Below are 18,494 nucleotides of genomic sequence, written 5' to 3'. Positions count from 1 at the left end.
CGATCATAGTACAAATCCTACCATGCGAATAGAGGTGCTGAGGTCAAGCATGATAGAATATCGCTTGATTACCAGTCAATGATGAAAACTATTAACAAGTGTAAGAGAAACCACCAATAATGCCAATGGCTCTCAAGGTACTATCCAGTACAATCCACGAAGTGTGAAAAAAGGGAGCTGAAGTTAAACACTCGTGGAATCACCCAATCGATGACCAATGATGAAAGCCAACCGTCAGGTGCAAAGAACTTTCCATTGAGGCATGCAAGCTCTAAGGTACCAAAGGGGGTCTCTAGGTCAAACTCCTGGATAATGAGCTGATGTCGACAGGAAGTGACCTTGATCGAAGGTGGGCCATAATATTTCCCACATCATCGACATGAGACAGAGAAGGATAAGATGTTTTGTGTGAGGTATCAGAGGGAGGTTGAGTATTCTGCAGAGGTCAACTTCTCTTGAACATATTGGCAACACGATAGTGGACTTGGCAGTATTTGACATTAAATGATCGGGGGTCATGGTGACAAGGCAATGAGTAGATGAGAGGTCAAACAGGATAACCCAAACCCACGGAGGCAAGTGTAAAAACAAGATGAGACGTCCCCACCCAGACACAAATGCAGACAAGTGCCATGTTCAAGAGCGACATACTGCCAACACGACAATGATTGTGGTTCCATTTTCACCACCATTGCTGGCGAGTACCCCGGTTATTTTTTGATGGCAAGCTTGACGGGGATAGCATATGCTTGAAAGGCATCATTTCGACGGAATCCGATGTCATTAAGTTTTAACGAGTCTGACAAAGGAAGAATTCGACGTCTTTTCATGTTTAGAGAGTTTGAAAAGACATCAGAAAAGGAAACTCCAGGGGGGTTCCTTTTTCGTAGATTTGTGTCTCTCGAGCCCGAAAAAGTATAAAACAATGCTCGAAAGAACTGCTCGACCAGTATGATCAAGGAGCACTTTTTGTAAGTAGTAACTTCGACCTGAAAAAGTAAAAACGCAGTCAGAAGCACGTCGTTTCGTAGCCAATAACGAGTCTGAAATGACAAGATCTTTTTAAGTTTAAACGGTCGAAAAAAGAGATTAAAGGCGACCGCCTCTCGCTTCTTTTAACGAGTTGAGAGGGAAACTCGGCTATTTTTTCATTTTTCACGTCGGAAAAGAGCTTAAAGACGACTTTTCGGGACCAAGTGCGTATAAAATTGTCGTAATTCCACCATCTGAGATCCTGCACAAAGAATATTGTACACGTAAACCCGTTCAAGATAATATAAACAATGCGCATAAAAACATAGTGAAAAACCATATTTTGACCATGCATATAGTAAAAACCATGATAAAACCAACATTGATGGAAAATAATATTCAATTTCACAAAATTACCATAAATAGGGGGGTTAAACCATATTTTTTACCATTGTTACCATTGAGCCTTTGTGGAGCGACTTGGAGCATTGAGGTTGGCGAACGAAATTCGGCCCCGTATGTGCATCATTCGTCCCGAAACCAGTTCCAGGTAGACACACATTGCCCTATGCTCTGTTTTGATGTCTTTTTACTGCATTTTAACGGTGGGATGTGGTTATTTGGGCGGTGTTTGAATTTACATTCCGCTCTCGGTCATCACGGGTTTCACTATCGGATCCGCGATGACCGATAAAAATTTCCACAGGCCGCGCCCGGATCAGCGCGGAAAAGTGATGTACTTCGGCGCTGACCCGGGAAAAATAACACAGGCGTCCATTATCAGCGCGACTGTTTTAAAAACAATCGTGATGACGCCGTGCGACAAGTTTTTAATAAAATTTACGTTTGAAACTTTGCAAGCAGGGTGCTAATGAGATTTTTTGTCATGCAGGGTTATAATGGCATTCGTCTGGCAAGAACGCGCTCATGATAATGATGATATAGCGGCTTTTGCTGATTCCGGGTGCCGAAACACATTGCAGGGGTGCGAATTACTCAAATTTTTCTTAACTCCACACTTACGGGCACAACCTGACCTTCTGGAGCTACTGATCAGGGCCTGGAATCCCACGGATGGGAAATTTGTTATCCGAGGCCAGGATATTGAGTTTGATTCTACAGACATCTATTTTTTCACTGGGTTGTCTCGTCGAGGTGAGATGCCTATTCTGGAGGGGCAGCGACCCGGGGGTGATACTTTAGATATGCTGATGGCTCAGGTGTGCCCACAGGCACGCAAGTCGAGGAGCGGAAAGGTGGCAATCCCAACGGTGGAGGACATAATCCTTCGTGCGATGCTTTTCATGGTGATGCGGGTAGTGGGCTCCCAGGCCCAACATGAGGCCTCGAAGACTCATCTCCGACTGGCACTTGAATGCCTAAATCCCACCATGTTTAACTGGGCAGGGGCAGTAGTGGAAAACATGAAGAGGAAACTGACCAACTGTCGTCACGGTGAGACGAAACAGTTTGGTTATGGATCGATCTTACTCCTACTGCTGGAGCGGGTGCCGTCACTACAGTTGCAGGACATGGTTTTGGACCCACCCAAGCCACGCGAGACGAGGGCCACACGGTGGGCCCACGTCATGCCATGAGGAGGTGGCGGCCGACCAGTGGCATGGGGGACATATTTCCGAGAGTGGTTGGAGCAACAGACGATCTTCGCGGAGGATTGGTCGTATGCTGGCTTGGACTTCCGCGGAGATCTTGACATGTAGCTACCCGCTGGAGAGTAGTGGGATGACGGTGGTAAGACACTTGATCTCATTTTGATTTTTTATTTTTATGATGTTTTTGATTTTTTCATGTACATGTCCTAATGATGAACGCTATGGTATGCAGATGTAGGACCAGCGAGACCCCTTGGACTAGCTCCAGAGGCGCGGAGGGACGCGCAGGGCATTGGAGCTCTAGCCCTGGCTCCTCCGGGAGATGACACGATGGAGACAGTGATCCGGAACCTTGAGGGCCTGCTAACAGGGATTCCAGACTACATGGGGATAGAGGAGGTCCCCATAGCGTCCCAGATCCATACAGTAGGAGTAGAACCCAGGATGCACCGCCTGTTGAGGCGGGTGGCACAAGCGGCTATGCAGTATAGGGAGCACAACCCGCCGCAGTAGATACCTAGGTCTTTATTTCCTACTAGTGATTTTTTGAGAGACATGTGTCTCAGATGTACAGAGAACATAGGCTCTATTTAGACATGTACACTTATTTTTTGAGCACCTCAGTGCGCCACACGATATCGATATATATATATATATATATATATATATATATATATATATATATATATATATATATATATACATATTCCTATGGTCTATTATTGTGCTTTATGTGCTTGCTTATATGATGTTTTGATTATATGTTACACAAATGTCTGTCCAATACATGATTAGCCAATGCATCAGATAATGTATTCAATTGTCGTGGAATATGCTGATATGTAATGAAATCAAAATTCCTCTCTAACAATTTAACACGTAAATACAACCTTAAAATACGATGGTCTTTGATGGAATATTGCCCATTGAGCTGGTGGACGACAAGTTGAGTGTAGGTTTTAACCCTGTAAAGAAATTACCTGCATACGAATTCTTAAACAAAGAAAATAAACAATGCGAGAGCATAACCCATAAAACACATATGCATAGAGATTTTTCCCTGGATCCCAAAACCAGGACTACCAGCTTGATTTTTCATTATGTTCCTTTCAATGTTACAATACATATTTATACATGCCAAAGCATACAATAGAAATGGACCAAAATCCATCGCGTCCAATACCATGGACCGAAAACCATCGCGTCCAAAAAACATGTGCGAAAATCATGCACAAAACCATAGATGGGTCAAACCCCCTATTAACTACGTGGAAAGAATATAACACAACCCAACAATCTCCCACTTGTTGTTTTCTTTCCACAGGGGGCCACAGGAGAGCTTAGTCATTTTTTTCAGCCCTGAGATTCCCATTGCTTCTCTACACCAAGAGAACTTCTCAGAGCTCACAGATTTTGTCAATGCATTTGCAGTATTCTTCAAAGTGTCCACCTTTACCAGCAACACCTTTCTGTCTTCTATCATATCCCTCACAAAGTGATACTGAACATCAATGTGCTTTGTCTTTGAATGATAAGCAAGGTTCTTTGCCAAGAAAATTGCACTTTGGCTGTCACAGTCTATTCTTATAGCTCCCTGTACTAACCCCATACTTGAACACAATCTCTGCAACCAAACTACTTCCTTGCTTGCATGAGTGGCTGCCATGTCTTCTGCCTCTGTAGTTGATAGTGCCACTATAGATTGTTTCTTACTCATCCAACTGACTGCACCTCCAAATAGGTTAAACACATACCCACTTGTAGATCTTCTCTGATCCAGATCTCCAGCCCAGTCTGCATCAACAAAGCCATGAATAGCCAACAATCTGTCCAATCCTGGTCTTCCTTGGTAGCACAAACCATAATCACTAGTGCCACGCAAATACCTGAAAACCCGCTTCACTGTTGTCCAGTGCTCCTTCCTAAGTTTTGACATAAACCTGCTCAATACTCCCACTGCATGTGTAATGTCTGGTCTAGTACAGACCATTGCATACATCAGGCTACCCACTGCACTTGCATATGGAACACGAGACATGTCCTCTTCCTCTTCTTGTGTCTTGGGACACTGTTCAACAGATAACCTCACACCTACAGGAATAGGAATCTTCACCGGTTTACTATCCTGCATATTAAACCTCTGCAGTATTGTCTCGACATACTTCCTCTGGTTTAACCAAAGCTTCCTCTTTGACCGATCTCTTTTAATTTCCATGCCCAAAATATAGTTTGCATCACCAAGATCTTTCATGTCAAATTTGGAGGACAATTGGGTCTTCAAATCCTGGATAATTTCTTTGTCATTTCCAACGAGCAACATATCATCCATATACAAGACCAGATAAATAACACGGTCACCAATTAATTTAAAATACACACAATGATCTGCTTTGCTTCTGGTGAAGCCAAGTCCCCGTATAAATGTATCAAATTTCTGATACCACATCCTTGGTGACTGTTTTAACCCATACAGAGACTTCTTTAACTTGCATACCAGTTCTTTCTTACCCTTCACCGCAAAGCCTTCAGGTTGCTTCATGTAGATTTCCTCTTCCAAATCCCCGTGAAGAAATGTTGTCTTCACATCCATTTGTTCTACCTCAAAATCAAAAGTAGCAGCAACAGATAAAAGTAATCTAATAGAAGTTACCTTGGCAACAGGAGAAAAAATATCACCAAAATCAATTCCCGGCACTTGGGAATAACCTTTTGCTACCAACCAAGCTTTGTATTTCTCCACCTTTCCTTCTGCATTTGTCTTCTTCTTGAACACCCATTTGCTGCCAATGGGTTTCCTTCCAGCTGGCAACTCCACCAAATCCCAAGCCTCATTTTTGTGCAAAGATGCCATTTCATCAACCATGGGCTCCTTCCAGACTTTTCCATCCTCTGAATCCACTGCTTCCTTCACAGTTCTGGGATCATCATCAGTAACAGACAAAGCAAAAGCAGATGGACTATACCTTTCTGGTTGCCTTCTTTCTCGAACTGATCTTCTCACAGCCGGAGTTTGTGGCTCTTCATCTTCTGATTCCTCCTCTACTGTAGAGTCTGATTCTTCCTCCTTTGGCTCAAACTCTATCTTCTCAGGTTGCTTTGGTTGGACTTCATGTTGAATAACATCTTTTACCTCTCTAAACACCACATCTCGGCTGTACACAACCTTCTGTGTGACTGGGTTCCAAAGCTTATAACCCTTTAAACCATCCTTATACCCAATAAAGATGCACTTTTCAGATTTACTATCCAACTTGGTTCGTTTCTCCTTTGGAACATGTACATATGCATCACATCCAAATACCCTCAGATGTGAAAGAGAGGGTTTCTTACCAGTCCATACTTCTTGTGGAGTCTTATCCTCCAACGCTGATGAAGGTGACCTGTTGACCAGGTAACATGCAGTATCGACTGCCTCTGCCCAGAATTCCTGTCCTAACCCAGCACCACTGAGCATGCTTCTTGCCCTTTCCATCAACGTCTTGTTCATTCTTTCTACGACTCCATTTTGCTGAGGTGTATATGGAGTAGTCTTCTACCGTGCTATACCACACTTCTTACAGAATTCTTCAAATTCCTTGCTGCAAAATTCTCCACCATTATCTGTCCTCAACACCTTTATCTTCTTCTCTGTCTGATTTTCCACCAGAGCCTTAAATTCTTTAAACCTGTCAAAGACTTCAGATTTCTTCTTAAGGAAATATATCCATGTATTCCTTGAGAAGTCATCTATAAATGATACATAATACACAGACTTACCCAGTGATGGAACCTTCACAAGTCCAAACACATCATTGTGCACAAGCTCTAATATTTGTTTCGTCCTCTTACCACCAGAGGGGAAACTCACCCAATTTTGCTTCCCATACACACAATTTTCACAGAAATCAAAATCCAGAGAGCTGTCATTCATACCTTCTACCATACCTTTACCATGAAGTATTCGAAGGCCCTTCTCTCCAATATGTCCAAGCCTTTGATGCCACAACATGGTCTTCTCTCCAGAGACCACTAGATTTTCTACTCCATTTTCAGGAACCATAGAACTATTGCACCCATCAACAACAGTGCTACCTTGCAGCTTGTACAGAGTTCCAATCCGAACTCCCCTCATCAATATCAGTGCTCCTCGAACCATCTTGCAGGTATCTTTCTCGAACATCGTCTTTACACCTGCATCATCCAACTTGCTTACAGAAATCAGATTTCTGGCCAATGCAGGAATATGTAGAACACCCAGAAGTGTTCTAACCCTTCCACCTTGCAACTTCAACTTTAATTTTCCCCGACCAATGATTCTAGCCTTCCTATCATCTCCTAAGAAGACATCACCACCATCGTATTTCTCATACTCGCAGAACCAGTCTCTATGGGGAGTGAAGTGAATGGATGCACCTGAGTCAATCAACCATGCCTCATGATCTACATGTGTACTTGAAGAAGCCAAGTACACATGCCCACCTTCATCTGAGGTGGTTTTCACCTCTGCAGAAGGAGCATCATCAGATCCATTTCCTTTATCAGGAGCTTTAGATTTACAATCCCTTCTGAAGTGCCCTTCCTTTCCGCATTTCCAGTACACCACCTTTGTAGGTTTTCCTAGAGATTTAGATCTCCCTCTAGATTTAGATCTCCCACTCGATGACTTATTTTTGTTTCTGTTCTGAGACCGTCCTCGTACAGACAAGGCATCACCATTCTGGTTGTCCATATTTTTCCGTCTCATCTCCTCCGTCAGCAAGGCTGAGACTATTTCATCAAACTGCAAAGCAGTTGCATTGCTACCTATTGCAATAACCAGACTATCCCACGAATCTGGTAGAGAACACAACAGACTGATGCACTTATCTTCATCTGAAATTTTAATATCAACAGATAATAACTGACTTACCACAGTATTAAACGCATTCAGATGCTCTGTCACCGGTCTCCATCTTTCATCCTCAGGTTATACAGCTTTTTCCACAGGAATAGTTTATTCACCAGAGACTTAGATTGGTACAAAGTCCCTAACTTGACCCACAAAGCCTTTGATGTAGCTTCCCCTGATACATTCAGCAATACTGAATCTGAGACACACAATTGTATTGTTCTCTTTGCCTTTCGATCCAGCTTCTTCCATTCTTCATCGGTCACTCCCGATGGCTTAGTACCCGGATCTACCGCGATCCACTGATCTTTATCCACCAATAGATCCTCCATCTTGAGTTTCCACAACTCAAAATTCTGACCATTGAACTTCTCAATCTCTATCTTTCCACTGCTCGCCATCTTCTTTCACCACCAGAATCGATCTCGCAGATCTCGCACTGAACAGGGTCTACCACAGGCCCGAGCGAAACCCCTCAGCAACAAAGGCGTCCCCTTGAAGCCAAAACAGCTCTGATACCAAATGTAGGTTTTAACCCTGTACAGAAATTACCTACATACGAATTCTTAAACAAAGAAAATAAACAATGCGAGAGCATAACCCATAAAACACATATGCACAGAGATTTTTCCGTGGATCCCAAAACCGGGACTACCAGCTTGATTTTTCATTATGTTCCTTTCAATGTTACAATACATATTTATACATGCCAAAGCATCCAATACCATGGACCGAAAACCATCGCGTCCAAAAAACATGTGCAAAAATCATGCACAAAACCATAGGTGGGTCCGCCCAACCTAACATATGGTCCAAAACCAAAATTTTCCGGGGCGTTGCCCCGAACCCCATAAAGTGGGGTTACGGGTGCCCTTCAAACCCCCTATTAACTACGTGGAAAGAACATAACACAACCCAACATTGAGAGTCCAGGTTCACAACCAATGAACGAATATTGAGATTAATCGCCTCGGCGAGTAATTCAATCACTGCACTATATTCAGTGACATTGTTTGTGGTGCAACTTAAAGACACACCTTGAAGGTCTATCAACTCACTGTGAGGATCGTAGATCACCCACGCCGCAGAAGACAAGTCACGGGTGCTGCGGCAGGCACCATCAGCGAAGCCAATGTAAGGTGCACCAGACATCTACACAAGAAGCAAAAGACACAATAAGCAGCAATCACGCCTTCACACCAAGCCAAAAACATGAAAACACACACACACAACACACCTGCTAAAACACACGCATGTACAAACTGAAGTGCATGGAATTCACGCATAGTACTTTTTCAAGTACAACCCATTTTGGGGCTATCGAGAGGATTACCTTCGTAGTCAATTAGCTCATATGCCCCTTTCTGCAAAACTCTCTTTACAATATAAGGGCCTAGCCACATGGGCTCAAGTTTGCCTGCACAGAGCTTATCATTCGCTTGATCATATAGCAGGAGTAAATCTCCCTCAATAAAGGAACGAGGGTGGATGGTATGGTCGAAGTGAGTTTTCACTCTCTTCTTCTGTGCTTCAATAGCTAGAGAGGTTAGGCGATGGGTCTCGTCCAACCGTTCTAGGTAAAGAAGGCGTTCCTCTACCGGAGTAGTGTTGGGAAGTAACTTGACGGCTAATTTTAATGAAGGGATCTCGCATTCGATAGAAAGGGTAGCCTCCAGTCCATAAACTAATTGAAATGGAGTGAAACCGGTGGCATCCTTCACAGAGGTTCGGTAGGCCCACAAGGCGGGGAACAACATCAAATGCCAATTGGACTTATGCATGCCAACGGTATGTTGAAGCATTGTAACCAAAACCTTGTTGACGGATTCAACCTGGCCATTGGACTAAGGATAGTATGGAGTCGAACTATCATGCTATAAGCCTAGCTGGGTTGTTAGTTTGATCATCATGTGATTACGGAAATGCTTCCCGTGATCCGTGACGATGTCCTGAGGAACTCCGAACCGTGAAATAACATGGTTGAACAAAAATTGCACCGCTGTGTGACCGTCTTCAGTTAATGTGGGCATCGCCTCGGCCCATTTGGTAAAGTAATCGACGACAACGATAATATACCTATTCCCCCTAGCCAAGCGAGGGTTACAGGTCGTATAATCAATGCCCCATTTTGCAAAAGGGCCAACGGTGACAACAGGGTGCAACGGAGCTGAAGGCGCACGCATCTTCCGCTGATATATTTGGCACTCGTGACAGGAGCGAACGACAAGAATGCAATCCTTAAAGATGGAGGGTCAAAAATAACCAGCGCGGAGGATTTTTTGAGCAGTGGCATATCTGGACATGTGACCACCACAGGCGCTAGAATGGTAGTCATTCCGGAATCGCTCAGCTTCCTCGAGAGTTAGACATCGGTGGAGAACGAAGTCAGTGCCGAGACGGTACAGGGTGTCCCCGATAATACGGTAGGGCTGAGACTGATGACGGATCCGTCGTCGAGCATCCTTGGACACCACGGGACAGAAAGAGGACGTTTGCAGATATACAATGATATCCCCGGACCAGGGATCAAGGGTGCTAATTAGGAATAGAGTTTCGTCCGGGATATGGTCCTCTGGCCGAGAGGGCGCGGTAGGAGATGGCAAAGAGTAGAGTAACTCAGTAAAGACCAGGGACTTCTTAGACTTGGCAGTGGTGAATTCCAAGTCAAACTCTTGGAGGATGACGATCCACTTTAAGTACTTGCCCCCTAGCAACTAACGTGACAAAATGTACGTCATTGGGTTGCAATCAGAAATCACGATCGTAGTATGCAACAAGATATAATGCCGGAAACGTTGGACGACACAAACAGCGGCCAATGCCAACTTCTCGACATAAGCATATCGAGTTTCCATATCTAAAAGATTGCGGCTGAGGTAATATATGACATGCTCAGTGTCATCATCGTCGTCTTGGATGAGAACCATGCCGATAGTGGTATCGGCAGCGGCCAAATACAGAGTATAATCACGATGGTAATTCAGAGGACGCAATAATGGAGCAAAAACAAAGAGACCCTTGAGACACTTGAAAGACTCTTGAGCGATGGCATCCCATTGAAAAGGGGTATCTCGCTTCAATAACAGTGTAAAGCCTTTATCCACTTTGGCATAGTTCAGAATGAATCGTCTTAAGAAATTTGCTTTGCCCTGCAAGCTCTGTAATTGTTGCAAAGAAGCAGGGGGAGGAATACTCAGAATAGCCTCGACTTTAAGGGGATCCAAACGGATGCCCTCTCGGGAGACGATAAACCCGAGAAGTCTGCCTGACTCAACGCAGAAGACACATTTATGAGGATTAAGCCTGATGTGGTAGTGTCGACAGCGGAGAAAGATTTCACGAAGATCGGTGGGGTGGTCCTGGCGTTTGACTGAATGAGCTGGTAGATCATCTAGGTACGGTTGTACAATGTGACGGATGTCATGGAAAGCATAGGACATTGCACATTGGAACGTAGCACCAATGTTCTTCAAACCGAAAGGGAGCTTTTTGTAAGCAAAAGTGCCCCAAGGACAGATAAAGGCAGTCTTACGCTGATTAGCGGGCACAATATTGATATGGTTATACCCAGAAAAACCGTCCATAAACGAATACATTTCGCTCCTGGCACACTCATCAATGAGCTGATCAATGAAGGGTGTGGGGAAGTTATCCTTAGGACAGGCCCAGTTAATGTCACGGTAATCAACATAGACTCGAATGGTACCTTATTTTTTGTTCACAGGGAAAATATTGGAGACCCAATCCGTGAGTGGAAGGGGTAAATAAAACCAGCCGTGAGAAGCTTTTCAACTTCCACTTTAATGGATGTAGCCTTTCGGGGGTGCACGGGGCGTATACATTGGTGAACAGGCTTAGCACCCGGATACGTAGGTATCTCATGCACCACTATGCTAGGGTCAATTCCGGGCATTTCCTCGTAGGACCAAGCAAAGACATCATGAAATTCGCGAAAAAGATCGGTATATAGCTGAATTTCCTCCGGAGTGCAAGTAACTCCAATGTGAATGTGCTCAACAATCCCTGGTTTCGTAGAGATGTTGATGGGTTGGATCTACATGATGTTTCCCATATTTCCTTCAGAGGACACTTGATAAACTTGAATAGGTGTTTGAAGGGGTTGAAATGGGAAACAAGGAGCAAACCGCTCGAGACAAGTGAGCATTTCCTAATGGGCAGGGAGAAACGAGGAATGATGGTGATAATCAGACCAAGGAGGTTCCTCAAGAGACATGGTCTCGATGATGGCTTCATCAAGAGGAAATATTTCCTTTAAAGGATCCGAAGAAGCATCATCTCCAAGCCAAGGGGAATGAACATACGAGTTGGGAGCCCTGCTTGAAGGAGCAGGTTCAGGAGGGGGAGTCGATGCAGCAACGATTTCAATGTAGTTGAGCTTGGTAGGACTCAACGACATCATATCGCCCCAAGATTCTATCTGATCAGCGGGGGGAAGAACCCACAGATCAGAGTGAACAAAAATCATATTAATAGGAGCGAGGTTAGGAGGTGGGAGGGAAAATACACCCATCAGGGCCGGATCTTTAAGAAGTCCAGCTCCCACACTCTCATATGATTTGGAGGTATGCTCCACAAAAGGCACGTTGCCTTCGGAAGAGGAGGCGAAGAAGGAGAGCTGGTCTACGGTGACAATATTCCCCTGATGAGGGAAACGAATGACACGAAAAAGAGATGAAGCCACGACTTGCATGGCGTATGTCCAGCTACGTCCGAGGAGGAGGTTGTAGGTAAGATTAGCATCAACAACTTCAACTTCCACTTCGACCGTCTTCCCTTCAAAAGAAATGGGCAAACATTGGAGTATACCATAAGGGTGAGACTCTCTTCCATCATAGGCTTCCAAGGTTGTAAGAGACTAGCCCAGTGTTGGAGAACCAATAGCCTTCCAACAGGCAACAGACATGATGCAAGTTGAAGCACCTTCATCAATTACTGTACGATGAATCATTTTGGTGTTGATAATGACTTGTATGAAGAAGGCGATTTGGTGTGGCAGTCTTGGGGTATGGCTTTCCAGGTCAAAAGTAATCAGATCCGAGTCGGCTGGGTCTATGCCACCGATGGCCGATAGCAAGGACTTCCTCTGGGAGGGGCAGATCTGGAGTACTTCTAAGGTGGACATAGCAGACGGAACCTGAGCTAAGTCCTTAATGATGCTGTAGTGCTGGGCAACACGAGCATTAGGGTTGTAAGAAGATTTATGGAGTACACCTTTTGGAGGGGGTCGGATGGGTGTCTCAGTGCTAGGTCTCTCGATATGGCGTGGACCAGAACTGGATGGAGGAGCACTGGAGGGGACCTCAGGCTCTTTCCTGGCATGCGACGGATACTCTTTTGCTCGAGTACTGATGTGGACGGGGATCGTCCCAGCCATAAATACTTAAGAGCCAAATGAAGAAGAGGGTTGAGATGGATCAACCACCATTTGCGTTTACTATGAGGGGAAAGGTTCTTTGAGCACAGCAGGAGTCCCGGGAGCACCTTTCAACAATCGACTAACTTCAGACCGCCTGGGGCAGTCTTTGGTATAGTGATCCTCGTCACAGATAAGACAAGGGTACTTGGGCTTACGTTTGGCTCCTTCCTCAGGTGGAGGTTTAGGGGAGTCCTGTCTGGGCTGCTCAGATTTATTCTTCTCTTTCCCCTTCTTCTTTCCTTTCGAGGCTTTATCTGTCGTGGTGGACTGGACAGCATTGACCTCGGAAGTATTTCCAAAATTAGATACACCCTGAGAAGTGTTTTCGTTTGAAGCATTTGATTTTTGCTTCCCAGGGTTCGCGGATGATTTCTTCGGAGATGGATTTAAAGAGCCAATAACACCGTCAACAGATGGCTTTGGCGGAGCTTTGGATGTTCTGGGTCTCGGGGCATCAGGAAAATAATCATATAAGGTACCTGACTGAGAATAAACTAAGTCAAGGTACTGATCACATGCGATAGCTTGCTCTTCAGTTACACAAGCTCCCATAGCAATGTCTCGCGCGATTGCAGGGACAAAGGAGGTTGTAAACCAATCGGTCAGGAGTTGATTAGGAATCCAGAACTTGATCAAACGACGACGCCATCTCCATTCATGTATATGATCGGATATGTGCGTGGCCTGTCTTGTTTAAGAGACGTGAGGAGATGCATTCCCGTCTCATACCGAATGGGCAACTGAAAGTGAGTTAGAAATGCCATTGCCAGCGAGTTGAAATCTTGAAAGGATCCGCGATTCAACTCAATGTACCACTTAGCAGCCAAGCCGGTGAGAGTCCTTTGGAAAAGGCGGAGCCGGATGGAATCATCAAGCCACGAATTTGACGAACACCAAAGGTGATAAGTCATAACGTGGGCTTGAGGGTCTTCTCCAGCTTTGCCATCGAATTTGGGACAATCACCGAGTATCTTGGTTGGAACTGGTGGCCAGTATGGATTATGAAGAATAGGATCATTAGTCAATTTGGACACATCCGGCAGTTCCAATGTTGCTAAGAAAGGTAACTGAGGATTGAAGGACATCTGTGGCCGTGGATAAGAGGTAATACCAGAGTTCCAACCAGTTGGTGGTTGCCCCCATGGACTTTGTCCGGACGGGCTTGGCCCATAAGGGTTCTGTCCATAGGGATTTTGTCCATAGGGGTTGTAGCCATAACTGGACGGTTAACTCTGGATCTACCCCCTAGCACCCCATTGATTACCAACTTGACTCACAGGAGCAACATACTGTTGCTGGTAATTCTGATAAGGGGCGACCTGCATTTGTTGATAACTTTGGTACGGGGTCAACTGAGTTTGCCCCTGGGGTTGCTGGTAACCATATGGTTGTTGGGCTCCATACTGAGCCTGGGGACTAGGCTGCACTTGGTAAGAAGGTTGGGATTGAAACCCACCTTGCATCTAAAGACCAGTTTGAGTCTGGGGCCCAGCCTGGGGCTGAAAACCGGGTTGAGCTTGAGAAGCAACCACCATTTGAGTGCCCGGTTGAGCAGGCTCAGAAGGATGTCCTTGAAAGGATGGAGATTGGGCCACCTGGCCGGAAGGCTGCCCTGGTTGAGTTTGGGATGGACCCATTTTCCCAGCAGGATGAGCTTGCTGGGTGTTAGGTTGTCCTTGTACAACCAAGGGTTATCCTTGCAGAACAGATGGCTGAGCGGACTGGATGGCTGGTTGACCTTGAGGTCGACCAACTTGTCCAGATGGATGACTAGGCTGGGCGGTGGGTTGGCCCTGCTGCACGTAAGGTTGACTGCCCTGCCGAGAAGGGTACCCTTGCTGGATTCCAGGTTGCATATAAGGTTGTCCCGCTTGTCTAGATGGGTAACCTTGCTGGACACCAGGTTGACCTTGTTGGATGTAAGGTTGTCCCGGTTGCCCAGAAGGTTGAGCGAAATAAGTAAAGGAAGGACCACCAGAGGCCGAAGGTTGTCCCTGAAAGGGTTGTCCTTGTGGGCCCCCAGGTTTCCCTGGATAAGACTGCCTGTAATACTCCTTCCCTTGAGAGGTTTGCACGTAAGACGGTTGGCCTTGATTAGGCGGTCCCTGAGGCTGTGCAGGCATTGCTTGGCCACCATGATAAGTGGTGGCGCCCCAAGCAACGGATAATGGCACTGAGACCTCAATAGCAGGTTGAGATGGCAAGGGACTGGAAAGATAAAGGTACTGTCCTATGGAATAGTAGTAATAGAACGGACCTTGCGAGCTCAGATCCTGGACAGCTTGCAAGTACCGATCATATGCCCCCCCTGCTGGAGTGGGACCAGAAGAAGGTGGGGCACTTTGTGCAGGATGAACAACTCTGGGTGTATGAGCCAGCTGGCCACTATTTACTAGGCCGTGAGCCGGACTAGCAACAGTAGTCACAGTCGAAGATGCCATAATGGCACTAACAACTGGTGTCGAATACGCTACACAAACAGTCAGAATAGTCGGAACTGAAGTGACGGGTGTATTGTGAACTTGTGGAATAAAAGATCCCATAGTGGGAGTGATGTGGTGATCCCACATGGTACTTGAATAGGGGTTCCTAGAACCCATATTATCCCTCAAAGACTTATAGCGTGAGGGTACCAGGGATGTGGCTGGGATAGGAGTTTCGATACTTGAAAAAACAGGTGTCTCACTCGCTCTAGGAGATGTGTCATCCATGTCAGAGGAAGACATTGGGACCAAAACACCAGTAGGAGTAAAAGGAATATCGTCTTCGTAAGGCTCCCAAAGGGGGTTCCAATGAAGTTCGTAAGCCTCGTTGTCTGGAGTGCGAGAGTTAATCGGTTGGATACTCGGAATAATAGGGAGAGTAACACTCACAATCAGTACCTCAGGAGCAATAGAAGAAGGAGACCCTTGGTCACTTGGAATGGGAGACGGGATCAATGATTCCGCCAGGATGACAACTTAAAAAGATCCTAAGGAAACTAACGAGAAAGGACCCTACTCAAGCAAACGCAAAGAAAATCTAACCAGGTAAATGTGAATCGTGGCCGAATAAATTTTAAGACACAAGGACATAACTTGACGTTTTCATTTTTTAAGAGTCGAGAAAAGGACAAAAAGATGACTCTAGTCGCCTTCGAATGTTTAATGAGCTTGAAGTGACAAGTGCTCAGATGGACCTTTTCTTTTAGGGAGTCCGAAAGGGAACAAAAGTGACTACTCTGGAGAGCTAGGGAAAAGGGTTTATCAAACAAATCCGTAAAACTGCATATACACCTTGGTAGTCATATGAAAACCAAGGACTTTCTGTACGGCAGTCAATGTTCCCAAATTCTGTGTTTGGTGTGTTATGGCTTGTAAAGTGGCAGACACGACTTCCTATGGATAAAGGATGATAACCTAGTGGGGTATCCCCATATACTCGACGGTACGTGGGAGCTCAAATCCGTGCCAGACCACTATTACATCACGGAAGGAGGAATCACCCAACCTTGAGTGAAACGAAAGTGACTAGGTTTAACGACGCCGGAGCACGTCTCTAGCCTAGACCTCTAAATGTGTGCGTTATGTTCCAATGCGTTGTTAGATTCATTCAGTTCATTTTAAAGTTGATCTTGTATTAGGTTTCAGTTTTCAGGCCTTACCGTATGTAATCTCTCAAAATTCCCTAAATGCAAACTATATGCCAAAATATGTCATTTCATTCGATGAATGCTAGTTACGAGAGGGTTTGAGGGCTTTCACGCAAACGAAATGATCAAAAAACAACAAATAACTTCCCTAATGCAACTAATGGAAATTAACAAAATTTTCTTCAAGATCACTAATCACTAATCAAAATGAAAAGCTTCTAATTCTCATTAACTAATACAAAGAAAAAGACATTTTTCCTTTTGTTGACGGCAAAGTGCATTAAAAAAACTTTGAGAAATGATAACAAACAAATGTGGAAAACCGGTTGACCCCAAACAATTGTGATCTATGTCCGGGTAGTGAAAATAAATCGAAACAATGTCAAGATTGGTTCAACAATGATCACTTAAATAATCAACCAAAATCAAGCAAAGGGGAAGGCTCAATCAAACCAACATCAAGCAGTAAACGAACTTTTGCAAACAAGTAACCAAGCAAAGCTGATCCAACAAACTTGGAACAATAAAACTAGGTCACAAAGCAAAAAGGCAAGATTCGCTCAACAAAACTCACAAGAGAGTGTTTCAACCTACAGACAATGAAAAACAAGTCATAAACCAAGTGAGAACAATAGGGGATAGCAAGAATAATAGGTTCAGGAGGCCGAATTGAAGAAATTCAATTCTACAGGAATCAACGCGGGTGATACATAGCAACAATGCACTGATAAAGAACTACGCCTAGCAACAATGCGATGACAGTGCAAAAGTACACGCCTTTCTCGCGATGGTCCGATTCACAGAACCGTCGTGTCTATTAGGTGCGGTTACGCGATGAACAAGAGATCACAGAAAGGGTTGCGCGATGACAACACGACTGTTTAATTATAAAACGCGATGATGTTCAAAGATAGCCACAATCAAGCCAAAAAACTCCCAAACCAAGACAGTCAATCTTTAAACAAACAAAGCATCTCCCAGACCAAACCAGGAAACCAAGAAACAGAGAACTAATCCCCAAATTTTTGAAAAGAGACCGAAACAAAAACTCAAGGGAAGAATGAACAAAAAGGGACAAAGGCCAGCTCCAAGCTATTTAGTTCGTAAACCAAACCGGAGATTGACTGAAGTGGCATTGATCTACTTCGCTAATGCAGAGCAATAGCGTTTTGAAGGCTATCTGGCCGTACTTCAGGCTCCTTCTAAAGTTTACAAATCAAACAAAAAGCTAATCTCCCACTGTGGTCGCCAAATTGTTGTGGAGGTAAATCCCCTCTACGGACAGAGGCGATCCCTACTAGCCCAAATGGGGTCTAGCAACAATCAAAAAATGCTAACACGCAGGTTCCTAATTGCAAATTAAAGACCGATGATGAGGGCCTACCTAGATTCCAATGCTAGTACTTGTAGAAGAGTCGTCACTCCCGTTCCTTTGCTTCGGCTGGTCACAATCCCCATGATCCTCGTGAACAAACACCTGCACATGCAAAGAATGACACAAACACAAGCATAAAATCCAATAGATGTAACTATATATCAGTCAGAAAGGATATAACTCAATCACCATTACAAAGACAATAAGAGTGGAACCATAATGATAGTCATCTATTATTGACAAACAAAGAAGAATACAACCATAGTTCTGACATCAAATCCTTCTCAAGAGGGTCCAGCCAGCAAGTTCCTCAAGCATTCACCCTTGAAGATAGATCTCCCAAGACAAAACTCTCTCACTCACAAGTTTCACACAAGATCAAAAACACTTCACAACCTTCCTCAAGCTCTCAAACAATCCCACACTTGTCACACCAACTACCTATCAAGCTCACAACACTATTAGCAACACTCCAAAGACTAAGAATTCCAAACTAGCATCTCATAGCAATGGTGAAAGCTTAAATAGGAGAGGGAGTCTCCATGAATGGTGGGAAGATGAGCTTATCTCCAAGGAATGTATCTCAAATGACGTAACAG

This window comes from Pinus tabuliformis, chromosome 7 (assembly GCF_031772625.1).
Source record: "Pinus tabuliformis cultivar Carrire ecotype Pingquan chromosome 7, CPIR1, whole genome shotgun sequence".
In the NCBI taxonomy this organism is placed as follows: domain Eukaryota; kingdom Viridiplantae; phylum Streptophyta; class Pinopsida; order Pinales; family Pinaceae; genus Pinus; species Pinus tabuliformis.
Note: the sequence above shows the minus strand (reverse complement) of the source record.